We start from the raw sequence: 17,628 nt of genomic DNA on the forward strand, positions 1-17,628 counted from the left end.
TTTCCTACCAACACCACCTATGAGATGGTGGATCCCGAGTCTGACAAGGAAATCAGGCCTACAAATACCACGCTCTTCACTTCTGTAATTCCAAAATTGAAGCTGAAGTCACATCGCTTTGAGCGCTTCTCAAATTGGTCATCTATTGTGCGAGCTGTTGCTCACCTAATTCATATCGCTCACTGCTTTGCTAAGGACACATCAGAGTGTCATGGCTGGCATATCTGTAAAGAACACCCTACTGTCGCAGACATCGAACATGCTGAAGAAGTCATTACCCGTTGTGTGCAACAAGAAGTATACAGTCAGGAGATTGACAATATTACAAAGGGTATCAATCTTTCCAAGAGCAGTGCACTCTTTGAACTGAATCCAGTGCTTGATCATCACAAATTGCTGAGAGTGGGCGGCCGTATAGTGAGATCTGATCTAAGTAGCAAGGAACAAAATCCTGTCATTATACCAGGTCGGCATCATATTGCTACACTATTGGTCCGACACCATCATGAAAGAGTGCAGCACCAAGGCAGACAGTTTACGGAAGGTGCCATCAGGTCAGCCGGCTTGTGGATCGTAGGGATGAAGAGATGCATCTCTTCCGTGCTCCATAAATGTGTCAAGTGTCATAAGTTAAGAGGAAGACACCATCAACAACAAATGGCAAATCTCCCAGCAGACCGACTAAGTACGGAACCGCCCTTTACTTATGTTGGGGTGGATGTCTTTGGCCCATGGTCAGTTGTTACACGAAGGACCCGTGGTGGAGTCGCAAACAGCAAACGGTGGGCTGTGCTGTTTACATGTCTCAGCATCCGAGCAGTACACATCGAAGTGATTGAGTCTATGGATTCTTCTTGCTTCATCAATGCCCTCCGAAGATTCTTCTCTATCCGAGGACCCGTCAAGCAACTGAGGTCTGACTGCGGCACTAACTTCGTGGGAGCCAGCAAAGAACTGCAGTTAGACAATTTCTTGTCTAACAATGGGTGCACATGGGTGTTTAACCCTCCACATTCGTCTCACATGGGAGGATCATGGGAACGCATGATTGGAATTGCACGCAAAATCCTTGACTCCATGTTGCTGGATCACAAGTCTTTGCTTACTCATGAGATCTTGGTCACCTTTCTTGCAGAGGTGTCCGCCATAATCAATGCAAGGCCACTAGTCCCAGTATCCTCGGACCCTGATTCCCCAGTTATTCTTACCCCAGCTACGCTTCTTACCCAGAAGATCGGGACTGCTGCAATCCCTCCGGGAATCTTTGACCACAGCGACATTTACCGACGCCAATGGAAACAGGTACAATACCTGTCCAACGTGTTCTGGCACCGCTGGAAGACAGAGTATTTGCACATACTTCAAAGCCGTCACAAATGGCAGACGTCGAGACCTAACCTCCAGGAAGGTGACCTTGTTCTTCTAAAGGATAAGGAAGCCCATCGCAATGAATGGCCAATGGGTCTTGTTACCAAGGTTATGCCTAGTGATGATGGAAAGACTCGAAAGGTAGAGGTCAAGGTGACCAAAGGAGGCTCAGTGCGAGTTTTCTTCCGCCCAATCACTGAACTAGTGCTTCTTCTTCCAAAGAAAGAAGGCACATAAAGGACACAGCCCCCAGCTGGCTGCTAGCTGTGTTATATTTGGAACACCTTACCATTTGGAATATACAGTGGGTTGGTGGAAGTGTTGGCAAGTTGCGGCTTCCCCAATCCGAAGATGGGTTTTTTACTTGGAACTTGTACAAGCGGATACCTACTGTTGTGGACTATCGGCAACAGACTTGGACTATAACTATTGTCATTGTTTGCATGTTCCTTTTGTCTTTCAGGTTCCAGGATCCACTACTGGACATTATTCAAGGACATTCTTTCAAGTTTGATTTTATTGTGAAATCTAAAGATTTCAGACGGGGAGTGTCATGTCCCTCGACTTAGGTTTCTATTCACTGTCATGTTATGTTATATGCTCCTATTGCAGTTGCTTTGCTTTATTTAGTTTGTCCCTGCTATCTCCCTGTAGCTAGGCTCTGAGGTAATAGCTCCTCCCTTCTTTCTGTGCCTAGTTGTCTTTCCTCATGGTTCCCATACTGTGTAGTCATCTCCTGCTCAACTCTGGCAAAATATCATCTTTTCACCTGCTGGTTTGTGTACATTACAAGTATTTCAGCCTGAAAATAAACTTCTCTGGAAACTTCCCACGTGCCTCTTCAGCTGAGTTGACGCTATCTGACAGTGTCTTGGTGTGAGTACCGGTTCAATACAGACATATACAGTGAGATTGTCTCAAGGGCCCTACAACTTACAGCCTGGTCATGGAGTCAGAATACGCAACTACAAAGAATTTACTAATTTCACTGTCATTACTAACGTCAAAATGTTTTTCAGTTCTATAAGTAAGTTGCAATGTTGAATGTCATAGATAAGTGCAAATAAAATGTTAAAATTATGTTAGCAATATTATCATTGTGCTCTGACAAAATACAGTGTTTTGGGCCAAAAAAAAGGCCCCATAGAAACTTGTTTGCTGATGCATCGCGCTCCCTCCTCTGATTACATAAAGCAAATTTCTCCGTTTAACCCTTTAACCTTTTCCTTCCGCAGCCATTTTTCAGATTTTCACTTTTGTGTTTTCCTTCCCAACGTCCAAATCCATAACTTTCGTCAATATAGCCATATCAGGGCTTGTTTTTTACAAGATGAGTTCTAGATTTTCATGACACGATTTATTGTATTATATACTGTACTGGAAAACTGTAAGAAATTTCTTTGTGGGGTGGAATGGTAGAAAAACAGCGATTCCTCCATTTTTTGGGGGATTTTATTTTTACGGTGTTTACCGTATGGTAAAAATGACATGTTAACTTTATTCTACGGGTCAATATGATTACAGTGATACCAAATTTTATATAATTTTTTTTACCACGTTTTACCACTTTTACAAGGAAAAAACTGATTGTTAAAAAAAATTAATTTGTTTTGTGTCACCATATTCTGAGAGACATAACTTTTTTTTATTTTTCAGTTTATTGAGCAGTATGAAGACTTGTTTTTTGCAGGGCGAGCTGTAGTTTCTACTGGTACAATTTTGAGATACTGTACATGAGACTTTTTGATCGCTTTTTAATTCATTTTTTGTGGGAGATGATCTGACCAAAAAACATTGATTCTGGAGTTTTAATTGTTTTTTATTTACGGCGTTCACCATGCGGGTTAAATAATGTTATATTATAGTAGTCTGGATTTTTGTTGTCGTGATGATATCAGATTTGTTAATATTTTATTTTTTTTTATATTGTGTTTGCAGAGAAATGGGAAAAGGTTTTTTGTTTACCTTTTATATTTTTAATTTTTCTTATGTATTTAAAAAACTTTATTTAACTGTATTTAACCTTTTCATTAGTCCCCCAAGGGGACTTGAAGCAGCGATTGTTGGATCACTGGCACCATATACTGCAATACTAATGTATTGCAGTGTATAATTATTTTGACAGTCTCCTTTGAAGCCCTGAAGCTACATAGGAGTATGAGGATGGCAGACCTGGGGACCTTCATTAGGCCCCAAGGCTGCCATGATGACCATCGGCACCCTGCGATTGCGTCATGGTGGGGCCGATGAGCCGTCGGATCGTCCGCATCCTCTTTCTAACTCCTTAGATGCCACGATCGCAATTAAACACAGCATTAAAGGGGTTAAATAGGCGGAATAAAAGTTATCTTTGATTTCGCCAGTTGCAGTGAGGTGACGGCTGTATTACACAGCCATCACCCGCTAAGTATGGAGCGTGCTCAGCCTGTGAGCTTATCATGTACAGTTACGTGATAATGCGTCAAGGGGTTAAGGATCGGCCTAATGTGGGCCTTAAAGAGAACCTGTTACTATGTCATATAGGTTGAACTGGTTTGCTGACCATAATAGTGCTGTGTCTCTGATTCCAGTGCCATTAATTTTTTTTCTGGGACCCCCGCCTCCTGTTTCCTCCTGTTGTTTTAACTCCCTATATGCTAATTTGCTGTAGTTAGCCTAAGGAGTGGAGCTAGCTTCCCTGCCCCTGATGCTGATCAGCACAACGCAGCTTGAGGGTAGTTCACGCCCTGTTGACTAACCACAGCAAATTAGCATAGGGGGAGTCATCACAACAGTGGGCCATATCTCTGGAACGGGGGGGGATACAGGAAAAAAAAGAAAAACATCACTGGAATCAGGAAGACAGCACTATTCAGGTCAGTAAACAAGTTCAACTTATATGACCTATTGACAGGTCCCATTTAAGGGCCATGCAATTTTTTATTTTTATCATGGTTGGATTCCAAGAGCAAGAAAGTTTCAAGTTTTCTGTTATTGTGGTAAACAAGTTTGTAAAAAAGAAAACAATTTTTATTTTAAATAAGGGCTATTTTTTTTTTGGGGGGGGGGGGGGGTTATATTTTTTTAAACTTTATTTAATATAATTATTTTCTTTCCACTCGTTTCATCACTTGTATAATACTTTGGAATACATAGTATTCCAAAGCATTATTGCCATCATGGCTTAATAGACAGATACCGATGGCAGGCCTTGGCGCAATTGTTAGACCCCCAGCTGCCTAAGTAACCAAATCGGCACCCAAAGATTGCATTGCGGAGCACCTATGGGCTGACAGATGGAGTCCCCTCCCTCTGTTAAACAAATTGGATGCCGCGGTTGCTGTTGACCGCAGCATCCAAGGAGATCAACCACTAGGATCAGAGTTATCTCCAATCCTGACAGTTGTAATAAGACCATGGCTATGTATTACAGTCATGGTCCTGCTGCTGATCACACAGGCCCAGTGACAGTACCGGCATGATCAGAGCTCTGTAATAACATGCCACTGGTCCTTTGAGGATTCCTGACTTCACTATAGTATTATGGCGCTAGTCGTCAATGGGTTCAAATTAAATATAAAGATAAGTAACTTTTTAATACTTTGATTTACTGGTTTTGCATTGACTTCAAGTTATTTCATGTTGTGTTCTCGATTCATATACAGAGCTACTTTCAATAGTTGTTCAAAGTACTACTGTTTTTTTTTAAACCAGACAGTTCCATTGCCCTCTCTGACATGTGACCTGACAGCATAGACCTAAATATATAACTGTCATCTGAGCTCCCACAATGCATTGCTCTCTGGTAACAAGGATTATGCTAAACTGCTAATAAAACATCATGTAATTAAAAAGTGGTATAGAAGGGGTAGGCAACCGTTTTTGTACAATGTGCCAATTTAAAAAAAATCAAAGATGAATTACTCAGTGTGCCATGCAGTACATGATCAGTCATATAACACAAACTGATTTCTTTTGTAAAATCTTAAAAGCACTGTGCATTCCCTGGTCCTGAAGAAACCAGTGATGTTGGTGCATGGTCATTAATCAATCCAAGGGGATGGTGTTAGGCTAGTTTTAGGCTGGACAGCACTTATAGGGCTTAGGACTCAGCGTGCCAGGCAAACATGTCCCGAGGGCAGGCTGTGGCACAAGTGCCATAGGTTGCTGACCCCTGTGGTATAGGATAATTCGATCAAATGATCTACAAAGCTACTCAACATTTTATGTAGATTTAAACTGTGGAATGTTGCTAAATGTTATTCAAGGGCAGAGTTTTTAAGTGTTAGGCTTGTAGCCATGACAAGGGGGCATCCTCTACATCTAGAGGAAAGAAGGTTTCATTATCATTATAGACGGGGATTCTTTACTGTGAGAGCAGTGGGACTATGGAACTCGTTGCCACACGATGTTGTGATAGTTGATTCATGCAACAAGTTCAAGGAGGGCCTGAATGCCTTTCTTAAAAGCTATTATATCACAAGTTATGGTTACTAGATTTCTGGAGATGGAAAGCTGATCTAGAGATTTATTCTGATTGACAAATTCGGTGTCTTGTTTATGTGCTGTGTCTCTCATTGCCACTCAGTCCCTTGAATTGACTCAACTGGGGATGAGCTGCAATACCACACTTGGTCCATTAACAAGTGTGTCTTTTTTTTCTAGTCCTTGATAATACCTTTAATGCAAGTAATGGAACTAGCTAACCTGTTCTCTATGATTGTAGTTGTGTTTGCTACTTCCCTGAAGCCCTTCTGGGCCCAAAATGTAAAAGTATGTCTTAGTGAGTGGGTTGTTCCACTAACTAGCGTAATATTACATTATGGTTGTGGCACAGGTTGCTGGATGTAGCTTACAGGTGACATTCTTCTGTAATAGCTGGAAATGATCTTGGGCATTTAACTTTTAGATGCCGCTTTCAATAGTGACTGTGGCGCCAAAAAACACACGGAGGCAGCTTCCCCTGTCATCCCATCTGAAGCCCTCACAACACAATTACAGAGTAGCAATGGGTTATCAAAGCATTTGAACGCCTAACAAAGAACCCCCCCCCCAGGTCTATATGTCTGTTAGGGCCTAATGCAGGGCCTAGTAGGTTGCCTGTCAGTAGAACACTGACAGGTGTATTACAGAAGTATTACAGTATATTATAGAAACTATTAAAGGATTGCAAAGTCAATTCGCCTAGTGTTATTAAAAAAAATCATAAAAAAATAAGGTTAATTTTAAAAAAAACATTTAAAGTAAAAAAATCAATGAAACAGTGTTTACTATTAAAAATCCACTTATAAGGCAAAACCAGTAAAACATAACAAAATAAATATTTTTTATCGCCGCATTTGAAACCACTCATATAATATAATTAAAATGCTATTTTTACCCTACACGGATTGACGGAAAAGAAAAACCCTAAACACAATGGCGGAATTGCTTTTTTTTTTTTTTTTTTTTTCATTAACCTCCCCCCCAAAAAAAATCAATTAGTTATGTGTAACCCAAAATGGTACAAATTAAAAATATTTTTCCTCCAAAATAAAACCCCCTATAAAACTACGTCCATGGAAAAAGAAAAATAGTTATGGCTCTCGGAATTTGGCGATGTAAAAAAAGTATATAGCAAAAATGCTTTTATTGTGCAAAAGTAGTGAATTATAAAAAAAAAACTATATATTCAGCTCCGCCGCATTTGTAACAATCTGCAAAATAAAGTTAAAATGCTATTTGTACCAAACGATAAACAACAAGAAAAGAATAAAACAAAAAAACAATAGCAACATTTTTCTTTTCTTCCCCCATAAAAAGTATAAAGGTTAATCAATGAGTTATATGTACCCCGAAATTTGTATCCTTGAAAAATATAAACTTGTCCATAAAAAGAAAAACAAGCCCTCATAGACAGAAAATAAAAAGTTCATAGCTTTTGAAATACGGGGATGAAAAACAAAAACATTCGGTGTGGCCAAGATAGACCGCTTCCTTGAGGGGTTAATGGGACATTCAAGTGGACAGACTATAACAAGTCTGTCCAACTTGAAAGATCATATCTGTCAGCCTGTCCAGGAACTATGAATATATAAATCTCATAAGAACTATATATTATAACAGGGTCCATGAGCACATACTAGATAATGATGAATAGTATATTTTATTCATAACCAACAACCGAGATGCTTCATCAGCAAGTCTTCCTGTCCGGAACAAATAAGAGGCACACAGAAAGTGACTGAGCACAAATGTTAAAACCTCTGGACCACCGTGGTTGGTATATTGTATACACCCGTGGTTCGATAAGGGTTAGGTACTTCAGTATATACAACCCTATGGGGGGAATTTATCATATGTTCTATGCCTGCTTTCTGGTGTAAAATAGCTGCAAATGTTTCAAAAGTCACAATTTGCACAAAAAATGTTGACTTGTAGGTGTCGTAGATTTTCCTTTCAGGTGCACGGACGGCCTTATTTAATAAAAGGTGTGCATGTCTTAATAAATTAGGTGCATCTTACTCCAGCGATTTTTACATTAAGACGGGCGTATGAAACGCCAGTCTTAATAAATCCCACCCCAATGACTCTCAGGTAGTGTTAATACTACAAAACTCATCAGCTTTGGAAAACTATTTGATTGTCTCATAAAGTGGCAAAATCTAGCTTATCAGATTCTTGGCTAATATTATAACTTTGAAAATGATATGTTACTTGGACTTTGTAGGTACATTTATGCCAGGTACTTTACAAAAAAAAGGAAAACCTTCTCCAAGAGGTAAAAATATTAGCTAGAACCTACAGGACTATGACTGACTTTGGATCATATGGCTTGCATCGATTAAAAACAATATGCTCATACACACGACAATGCTCTATCTCTATTATTTATGTACTTTATGTCAAGTTAGCCACATATCAAGCCAATTAAAAACACAAGCATTTCTATTTCTTGCATAGTGCCATTGCATCAGTTATGAGAAGATCATGAGGTCAATGTCTGCAGTCAAATTAGGTCCTAAGATATCACACATCTTCCTGGTTCTCAGTCCAAAAGAAAAATAACACATTTTTTAAAGAAAATATTCTGAGGAATTAAATGGGTCTATGAATACTTGATCTATCTTCACAAGAATCAATATTATATTTAATGAGATAGTTATTGATGCATATCCAACTCAATGGCAATGTTATTCATGTACACTCATGTAGATATTTTGATGAGAATAGAACGTAACCTTTGTTTTACAGAAGCGAATAAGGTTTCTTTATAGAACTTAAGGAATGCTTGATATTTCTTAAACTCTACCCTACAGCGGTAACAGGTAAGGAGAATAATTTTCTATGACAGTAGTGTAGATTCAGAGATCATGTCCTGGAAATGTATGTGCAAGTGTGTTAAGAAGATTATAGAGTAAATGCTTCTGCACACAGAACATTTCTTGGATGAGAAATCGGAGATCTCTCCAATATATTTACCACTGCCCCATTCGTCATGAACAGTGTGGGGAGGCAGAATAGGGATGGGGGTGTATAGTAGAAAGATTAAATATGTCCTACCCAAATTTCCGATCTATAGGGCAGCATTTTAAGATAGCATTAAACACTTGTACCCTCCTGATTTTAATAGAAATAAATACACGTTGGGCTTGCTGATGGCTGATGATGAAGTCAGCCTTTCAAAATCCAACATTTCCATAAGCTGAAAACAATACAAAACAATATACAATATATAAAATAAGATATATAAGTTTAGTTTGTCAAGAAAAATAATTTTCATATGGATTTGACAATGTCTTAATATATCATTTTAGGACATAAAATTGTATCCTAGATTTTATTGACATTTAAATATTAACAGGTCTACTTTAATGAGATCTACAATCCTATGTCTGAATATGTGGTTAGATTTATCACCAACCTTGACGATGTTCTTTGTTGTGACATAATAAAGTCATAAATGAACAGATAGTGAAAATGTAAAATGTCTATAAAAAGTACATTATACCATTTATGGTGCCTTAAAACGGCTGATATTTCTATTAGACTTACAGTAGTTACAACAATGTTTCACAATAATGTATACTGTGCCTTATGCCAGCTTCTTATCAAGTAAACTTAATGCTGTCCACAAGAAGAGCTGGACAACATATATACGTCTGATATAACGGCTAGTCGGAGCTGCTGCAGAACCTTCTCCTTGGTGAATCAAGAAGGAAACGGTAACGCTGTTATCATTGTGTTTTCAAGAGTTTTGGCAGCTAACATAAAGCTGAAATGATAGTCACTTGATATGTCCCATGATGAGCCAAACAAGACTATAAATTAATAACTATAAATATACATTTATTTATCAGTCATGAGCTAGTAGTCTAATGTTCAAAGGGTCTGATACCGAATTACATGTCAGATCTTCCTACAATAGCAGTGGTCCAAAGCCAAGTAAGGCGTCTAGTAGATGACCTTCAATGTATTATACCTTCATGTCTTAATAGGTTGTATAAAGAAGGATTGTCTAAAGCAGATAACTCCTGTAAATAATAAAGTGTTAAGCTTATAGATCTTATAATATAATAGTATGTACATTAATAATTCAGAAGTAACGATCAGTTATTACAGGGCTTTATGGGGACCTCCTTATTCCTCTATTCTCTTTTAGTTCAGTAATCAATGTGACAACTAACTAGATAACTATGAATACTTCTCTACCTCCACGAACATCTGCAGTAGATATCCTGCTATTTGACATGTAAGTAAAAGAAGAAAACGGGCTCTGATGGTTGGAGAAACTTTTCACTTAGCCATGAAGTGATCTGTAGAGCTACAACATTCTATACCTCGAGGAGTTTTATATGTAGAGTACGCCCACGCCACTTCTACAGAAGGGTAGAGTAGGATCATCCCTTGGAATGTGTTCATTACCCTCCGTGGTTACCTCGCATTGCTCTATGTTATAAGGGTGAGATACTGCAGCAAATTAGTTAAAATAATAATTTGGTTTCCTAAAGAAGCAGCTTGCCAGCTCAATACCTACACAACCTGGGGGGATCAAAGTCTTTCAGATGATAAATTGAGGCCAACGTTCCCATTAAAAAGTGTATCCTCCTTAACACTTTGTTCCCTAGACTTCTTTGCAGTAAAAACTTTAATTCCAGCCATATACCTGTGATGGCATCTACCTGACTCCACTCTGTACCGTGATAATATATCACACTTTTATGGTGCTACATATATAAAACCTCAGTGTGGGTGATGAGTGACTTGAACATTTTTGCCTATTTTTTTAGACTTCATTACATAGTAATCAGGCAAGCAAACTAAATGAAATATCTCAGTCAGCTAAATGCATTAATGCATATTGATATGGAAGCCATACAAGTCTAATAAGTGGCGGTCCCTTGGACACATGTGCTCACTCACTCTCAATTTTATTGAGTGGGAGATACTGAAACAACAGAGTAAGCTTGTTCAGCTGTTTTCATATTTCCCTTTTACTATCTGCAGGAAACTGGGGACCAGGCAACCCTATTCTACAAATTGGACAGGGTCTTAGTGGTCAGATCGCACCAATCAGATATATCCAATAAATACACCACAAATGTCTATAGTAGAAAAACTCCTGTAAAGAATAAATTAAGCTGTGGCTCACCTTTGTTTGTACATAAAGGAATGTAAATAAAATAATATATACCTATATTATAGGAATTGTTCAGAGTGATCCAATAAAATAAAGGTAGTATTACATAGTTACATAGGTTGAAAAAAAGAGAAAGCTTCAACAAATTCAACCTTTCTCAATCAATTACAGTCTTTCATTACTAGATTAGTTATAACCTTCAACGTCATTTGTCAGTAGATAATCATCTAGCCTTTTTTTAAATGCTAACATAGTATCTGCCATTACTGCCTCTTCAGGTAGGGCATTTCATAGTCTGACTACTCTAACTGTAAAGAACCCTTTCCTGTATTGATGTCTGAATATCTTTCTTCCACATGAAATGAATTATCCCTGAACCTTTGTAAAAACAGATTATATAGTTAGTAGTACGGTTGAAAAAAAGACACATGTCCATCAAGTTCAACCAAGGGATGGGAAAAGGGAAGGGAATGTGCTAGTTCTTTGTATTGACCACACATAAAATATTTCTTATCAACTTATACATATTGATAAGATCACCTCCAAGGCGTCTTTTCTAGCAAGAAAATCAGCAGAATACAAGTCAGTCTTCATGGCAGTCTGTATTCTACAACCATTATATTGCTTATGTCCCAGAATTTGTACTTGTAACAGTAATTTCCTTATTTCTCTCCCATATAATCAAATTTATTCAACTCAAACAGTGGGAGATTCCAATACTAAAAGAATATCAGGGAATTGCTGTCTTAAGCTTAAAGAGGCTCTGTCACCAGATTTTGCAACCCCTATCTGCTATTGCAGCAGATCGGCGCTGCAATGTAGATTACAGTAACGTTTTTATTTTTAAAAAACGAGCATTTTTGGCCAAGTTATGACCATTTTCGTATTTATGCAAATGAGGCTTGCAAAAGTACAACTGGGCGTGTTGAAAAGTAAAAGTACAACTGGGCGTGTATTATGTGCGTACATCGGGGCGTGTTTACTACTATTACTAGCTGGGCGTTGTGTATAGAAGTGTCATCCACTTCTCTTCACAACGCCCAGCTTCTGGCAGTGCAGCACTGTGACGTCACTCACAGGTCCTGCATCGTGTCGGCACCAGAGGCTACAGATGATTCTGCAGCAGCATCGGCGTTTGCAGGTAAGTCGATGTAGCTACTTACCTGCAAATGCTGATGCTGCTGCAGAATCAACTGTAGCCTCTGGTGCCGATGTGGCCGACACGATGCAGGACCTGTGAGTGACGTCACAGTGCTGCACTGCCAGAAGCTGGGCGTTGTGAAGAGAAGTGGATGACACTTCTATACACAACGCCCAGCTAGTAATAGTAGTAAACACGCCCCGATGTACGCACATAATACACGCCCAGTTGTACTTTTACTTTTCAACACGCCCAGTTGTACTTTTGCAAGCCTCATTTGCATAAATACGAAAATGGTCATAACTTGGCCAAAAATGCTCGTTTTTTAAAAATAAAAACGTTACTGTAATCTACATTGCAGCGCCGATCTGCTGCAATAGCAGATAGGGGTTGCAAAATCTGGTGACAGAGCCTCTTTAAGTTCAGGTTTGGTTCACCAAAGGTGAACTTATACTTTCAATTCTTTAGTCTTAAGAAATAAGTCAATTTCACAGGGGACAAATGCTGTTAGATAAACAAATCAGTAAAAGTGAATAGAATGGCAAATCATGCTGAACTGCGTTCTGGTATACCTAGCAGGCAAAGGGATCATCATCAAGTAAGTACTTTAAATGAGTTAAATGTAATTTATTGATTATTACAAAACATAAAATAGCTTCCATTCGCATAGTTTGAAAGACTGCTTCTTCTTTTTGTGGTACTTTAATTCACTGACTTCTCCCCTTGGTGTCTCTCACACGTACTGTACTACTTCTGATGAGCTAATATTCCCTGGAGACCCATGAGTCCTATCTATAGTGAGGAGAGAAGTTTAAGTGTGCACTCAATTAACCTGTTGTGTACGCAAGAGAATAGAAGCCATTGCATGGTGATGGTTTATGTGCCTCTTGGGTCTGTAATGGGTTGATCAAATCTATCTGTTAAATCTCAAAATGAGAGGAACACTTAAAAGAGTATGCTAAAATATACATAATACAAGTGTGTCTAGACATAAAAACAAATAGTATTGACTGGAGACACTAAGGGGCGATGGGTGAATTTCTTTGTATTGCTGCCCTCAAATGCCTTAATACAAAACGAGTGAAAACTTTAGATTGAAGAAAAAAAATTTGCACACTACAAAGATACTACTAAAAGTTGACTAACAAAGGCATGTATGTATGTATGTATGTATGTATGTATGTATGTATGTATGTATGTATGTATGTATGTTCTGTAGGTCAGTTAGATCAGATGTCAGTTTCAGTGTTAGATGAAAGGGTATTTCAGTGCCTTAAAGTCCAACTCACCTTAACTTTACTGACTAATCTCTGATAGTAGTCACCAAGCTCTACAACACTGGAGCCACAGTTTCCATAATTTATTCCAATCAGAGCTAGTTACAAGTTAGACTAAATAGCAGTTATTGATGTAGAGATGGCCACAAGGGTATTCAGGAACAGTTTACACGTCACTGCTAACTAAATTTAGATGATGATTAAATTAATTTGGGGAGATTTATCATTGCAACCAATCAGATTCCAGCTCTCATTTTTAATGAAAATTGATTGGTTGATAAGAGCAAATGCCTAACTTTTTTTGTAGCAGTTTTGATAAATCTCCACCACTGTTCTTTGATAGGTGACTGTAGCGGCTTTTTGGCTCAATTGTGATTGCTTAAAGTTTTATAAAGGTATCATAAAGATGAAATTTACAAAACATCACCGGATTAGGAATTGAACTGTGAACTATACTTAGTAGGTATATTAAACAGAATCCTTGATCTTCACATGGATCACTGAAAAATTCCACCACTGTAAAGATGATAGAATGTTGATTTTGATAAGTAAGCTGTAGTATGATTTATCACATACAGATGGCGGTGTTTAGTCCAAGAAGAACGTATAAAGGTCTCCCCCCTCCCACCTAGATTGCTTTGGGGAGGAACAGAAATTGGAGTCATTGGAGTATAATTGCACCACCAATGGAACATAATGTCAACGATAAAGAAATTGATCACTATAATAAAGAAGACTAAATGTAATGAAATATGCACAAACTACAGGATAATAAATAATGATATTCATTATTATGTGTTGAGGGTCAAAACCATTAAAACATTCATAGACTATGCAGCAGGGAAAAATGTATTTTGGCCCTCGCTACATTTTCTAGTTAATACTAGATGCATTATTTTCACATTTTGCAATAATACAGAAAATATAATAATCAAGAACAGTGACAAATCCGGGCTTGAGAACTTTTACTTTTTTTGTAGCCCTTTAATCTAACATGATATTATTCTGCAAAGTGCTGGAGAACATAGGCAACCATATGTGAATTAAAGACCTGGTAATGCAGTCTCCAGATTATAGCACTGCAACTAGGTATACATTGGATAGCAAATTTCATCCAGAACAGTAACCCGGTCAATCAATTGGAGAAACAGAGATTTCATATCTGTATATTTAACTATTCAGCTGCCAGCAGGCCACAAGTGCAGCTTGCTGCATGACCCTGCCGGTCAGCAGTGGGGAAAATGCAGGCGCCTGCATGATTAAATAAGATTAAATGTATGTTCAGACTAGCTCTTGTGCCAGATATTATAAAAACAGCAGCAATTTGTCCTCATGAAGGATTATATTGGCTTGGTATACATCCTGAGGCATATAAACGTGTGGACATTTATATTTTAGATTCCATATATATTTTATTTAACATTCTGAGCTGTGAGTCCAGTCCCCCCCCCCCCCTTTACATGCCCACCAGCAAAACGAGCCAAGAAGCAAGGGCAATTAAATAAAGAAGAAACAGCTTTTCAAATGGAAATTGATAAGCCTTCCAGAGCCAATAGCCCATGAAACGTGAAGAAAAAAAAGGATGTAATGCAGAGGAACTGGAGATACAAACAGGCACACTGAGCGGCATACACAAATAGACACTAGGACACACATATGCACTCAGCCCTGCCAAACATTTAACATTAGAACTTGTGGCTGTGTAAACATTTGTGAAAAGACAAAATATCTGACATGAGCCTGGTTAGCGCACGCTATAGAGCAGCAGCCGTGACATACAGGCAATAAGATCCCATGATCCAAATTTTAACAGAATATGATGTGGTCCATAATTTTCCCCATGGGCAAAAGTGAAAAAAGATTAGCGTTGAATATATTTTTATTTCTGTTGGTGGAAGCAGAACACATACAGCATAGAATGTTCCTTTTATGAGAATGCCCTTGATCTTTTCTTGAAAGAGATGATTTTTCTTTATCTCCAGAGAATCAGACTTTACTCTTTTACTTAAAGTGAAGCCTTTACACAGAGAAAACATGGATGGAGTTCTTATTTCATAAAATAACTTTTACCCCATATGTGTGTGCTCAAATAGCGAATGTATTATGTGACCTTCTAGATGGAGAATCGATTAGATATCGGGACTCCTGCGTTACCTCTCTATTCAGGCCCTGTGTGGTGAAGAAGATATAATATAAAAGTAGGAAATCCTTCCAACTTACCTTCTCATTGCACGGCTCCCAAAACCAGTAGGGACAGAGGCAGCTGGTGGTAAGCTAGGACCTGCCAGAACAGCCTAAGCTTCTCTTAATACATCCCTGTGTCAGTTCCATTGATGTCATGCAGTGACAGGCAGAAACACAAAATGAACACAAGATCAGAACACGTTTATGCACCAGGCATATTATGTGGCCCCTTCCCAGAATATAGTGCTCCAAATTCAAAGAAGGTGGGGTAGTCCTTTATTCCTGGCAGGCAGCTGGAGGTTATATTATCACATCCCCCTTATTTCATCTGCTTTGCTCAGAGTTTGCTTCCAATCTTGTTTCCTTGCTTCTTCTTCTTCTTCTTCTTCTCTGCAGCCGACAAGGTTGTTTGGAATCTATCAAGGTAAAAGGAGCACATTACACATGTTGCATTCAAAGTTAAACAACGTTGAGTAGATGGGGAAACAAAAATCACCTTTCCTCTTTTCCTCTGTTTTTTTCTTCTGAGGAAGAAATGACTTGGAAAAATAAATGAAAAAAAAAAAACCCCTGAATTTCCAGTTGAAGTCTTGTGTTTATTTCATGGGCTCTGGCTGAGAATTGAACCTGGCTGCATGTTGCATCTGCACAGGTCTATATCCTTCCCGAGTTCGTCTCTCTATATTCTCTGCTTGTGGACGGAATATATGAGCAGTTTAAATGTCCCTTGTCATTCTGCTGATTTCTCTCTCCCTTTCTACTCAATCTCTCCTCCTCTTCTCCTTGTTAGAGAGGCATGTCCGTGCTAAACTGATGTATTTTTCCCCCTCTTTCACATAGATGCATGCACTCAGATACAGCCAGGGAGATGGGGCTGGAGAGGAAGAGTGAGATACGCACACACACACATACACACACACACACACACACACACACACACACACACACACACACACACACACACACACACACACACACACACACACACACACACACACACACACACACACACACACACACACACACACACACACACACACACACACACACACACACACACACACACACACACACAGGGAAAGCCAGAGACAGAAGCACACACAGGGACATTAACATTCAGAACCGATAGCACCTCATACCACGGCATAGGGAACAATTTAAAGAGATAAGTCGGACACTGCTGGCAACCTGCCTTTCCCCTCTACACAAGCTCATGGCAACACAGCCAACTAAAGCTTAGGGCAAGCAAGAGGGCTAGTGGCATTTCTGACAATGATTTAATCTTAACAGGGATGAAATGAGAACTGCAAGGAGCTAATAAGATAAGGAGACAGAGGAAATACTGGGGCCAAACATAAATGACACCTCATAAGTGATGCATACTAATTGACATTTAAACTGCAAGAGCAGAAAGATGATGGAGTATCCGCTAAATCCAATAAATCTCCATGGAAAGCTACACTTATAAAACACGTTTATTGGATCCCAAGAATGAGATCCCTTAAGTTGTCTTTACTTTGTCCAGATGCTGACCTTGGGGTTACATTTCCATATACAAAACTGAGGCTCTCTCCAGATCTGTGGTTAATGGACGGTAATTAGGAGCATATAATAATGGCAGAAATGAGGGATCGGAGCTCCAGCTGACATCAGGGCTCCTCTCAATTCCTGGATCACTTCACATTACAACAGGATCCTGGGCAGGCAATGGTTAAAGAAAGAAGGTAATGGTGTAAGGCCGTGGTATGGAAGTTCCCACATGCCATGAAAGATGCAAGCTGTCATGGCATGCTGGGACTTGTAGTTACATAACAGCTAGAGAGCCCCAGATTGCAGAAATCTTATCAGTCTACATTAAAATAATGCCTGCTAAGGCAATAATGGTTGTGTACAGGAATGTAGCTCACTTTTGCTACCTACCAAAGACGCTCCTGGGCCCCAATTCAAATTTTGTGAGAGGGCACCCAACTATCACGCGTTATGTGTGGTATTGGTCTCCTCATATGAGACAGATGGACCTTTTGGTCACCCTCAATCTTCAGGTGAGACCACAACCTCTG

General features: G+C 39.0%; 1 long non-coding RNA gene across 1 annotated transcript in view; it reads right to left on the reverse strand.

Moving 5' to 3' along the window:
* The window catches only part of LOC142661463 (uncharacterized), a 307,735-nt gene extending 291,267 nt beyond the window's left edge, over window positions 1–16,468 (reverse strand). The window contains exons 1-2 of the long non-coding RNA XR_012850738.1: window positions 16,065–16,468; window positions 15,605–15,984 (exon numbers count right to left, since the gene is read on the reverse strand). This is a non-coding gene — a long non-coding RNA (uncharacterized LOC142661463). The remainder of the gene's footprint in view (window positions 1–15,604; window positions 15,985–16,064) is intronic.
* Between the last annotated feature and the right edge of the window lie 1,160 nt (window positions 16,469–17,628).

Source organism: Rhinoderma darwinii, chromosome 10, assembly GCF_050947455.1.
Source record: "Rhinoderma darwinii isolate aRhiDar2 chromosome 10, aRhiDar2.hap1, whole genome shotgun sequence".
Lineage (NCBI taxonomy): Eukaryota > Metazoa > Chordata > Amphibia > Anura > Rhinodermatidae > Rhinoderma > Rhinoderma darwinii.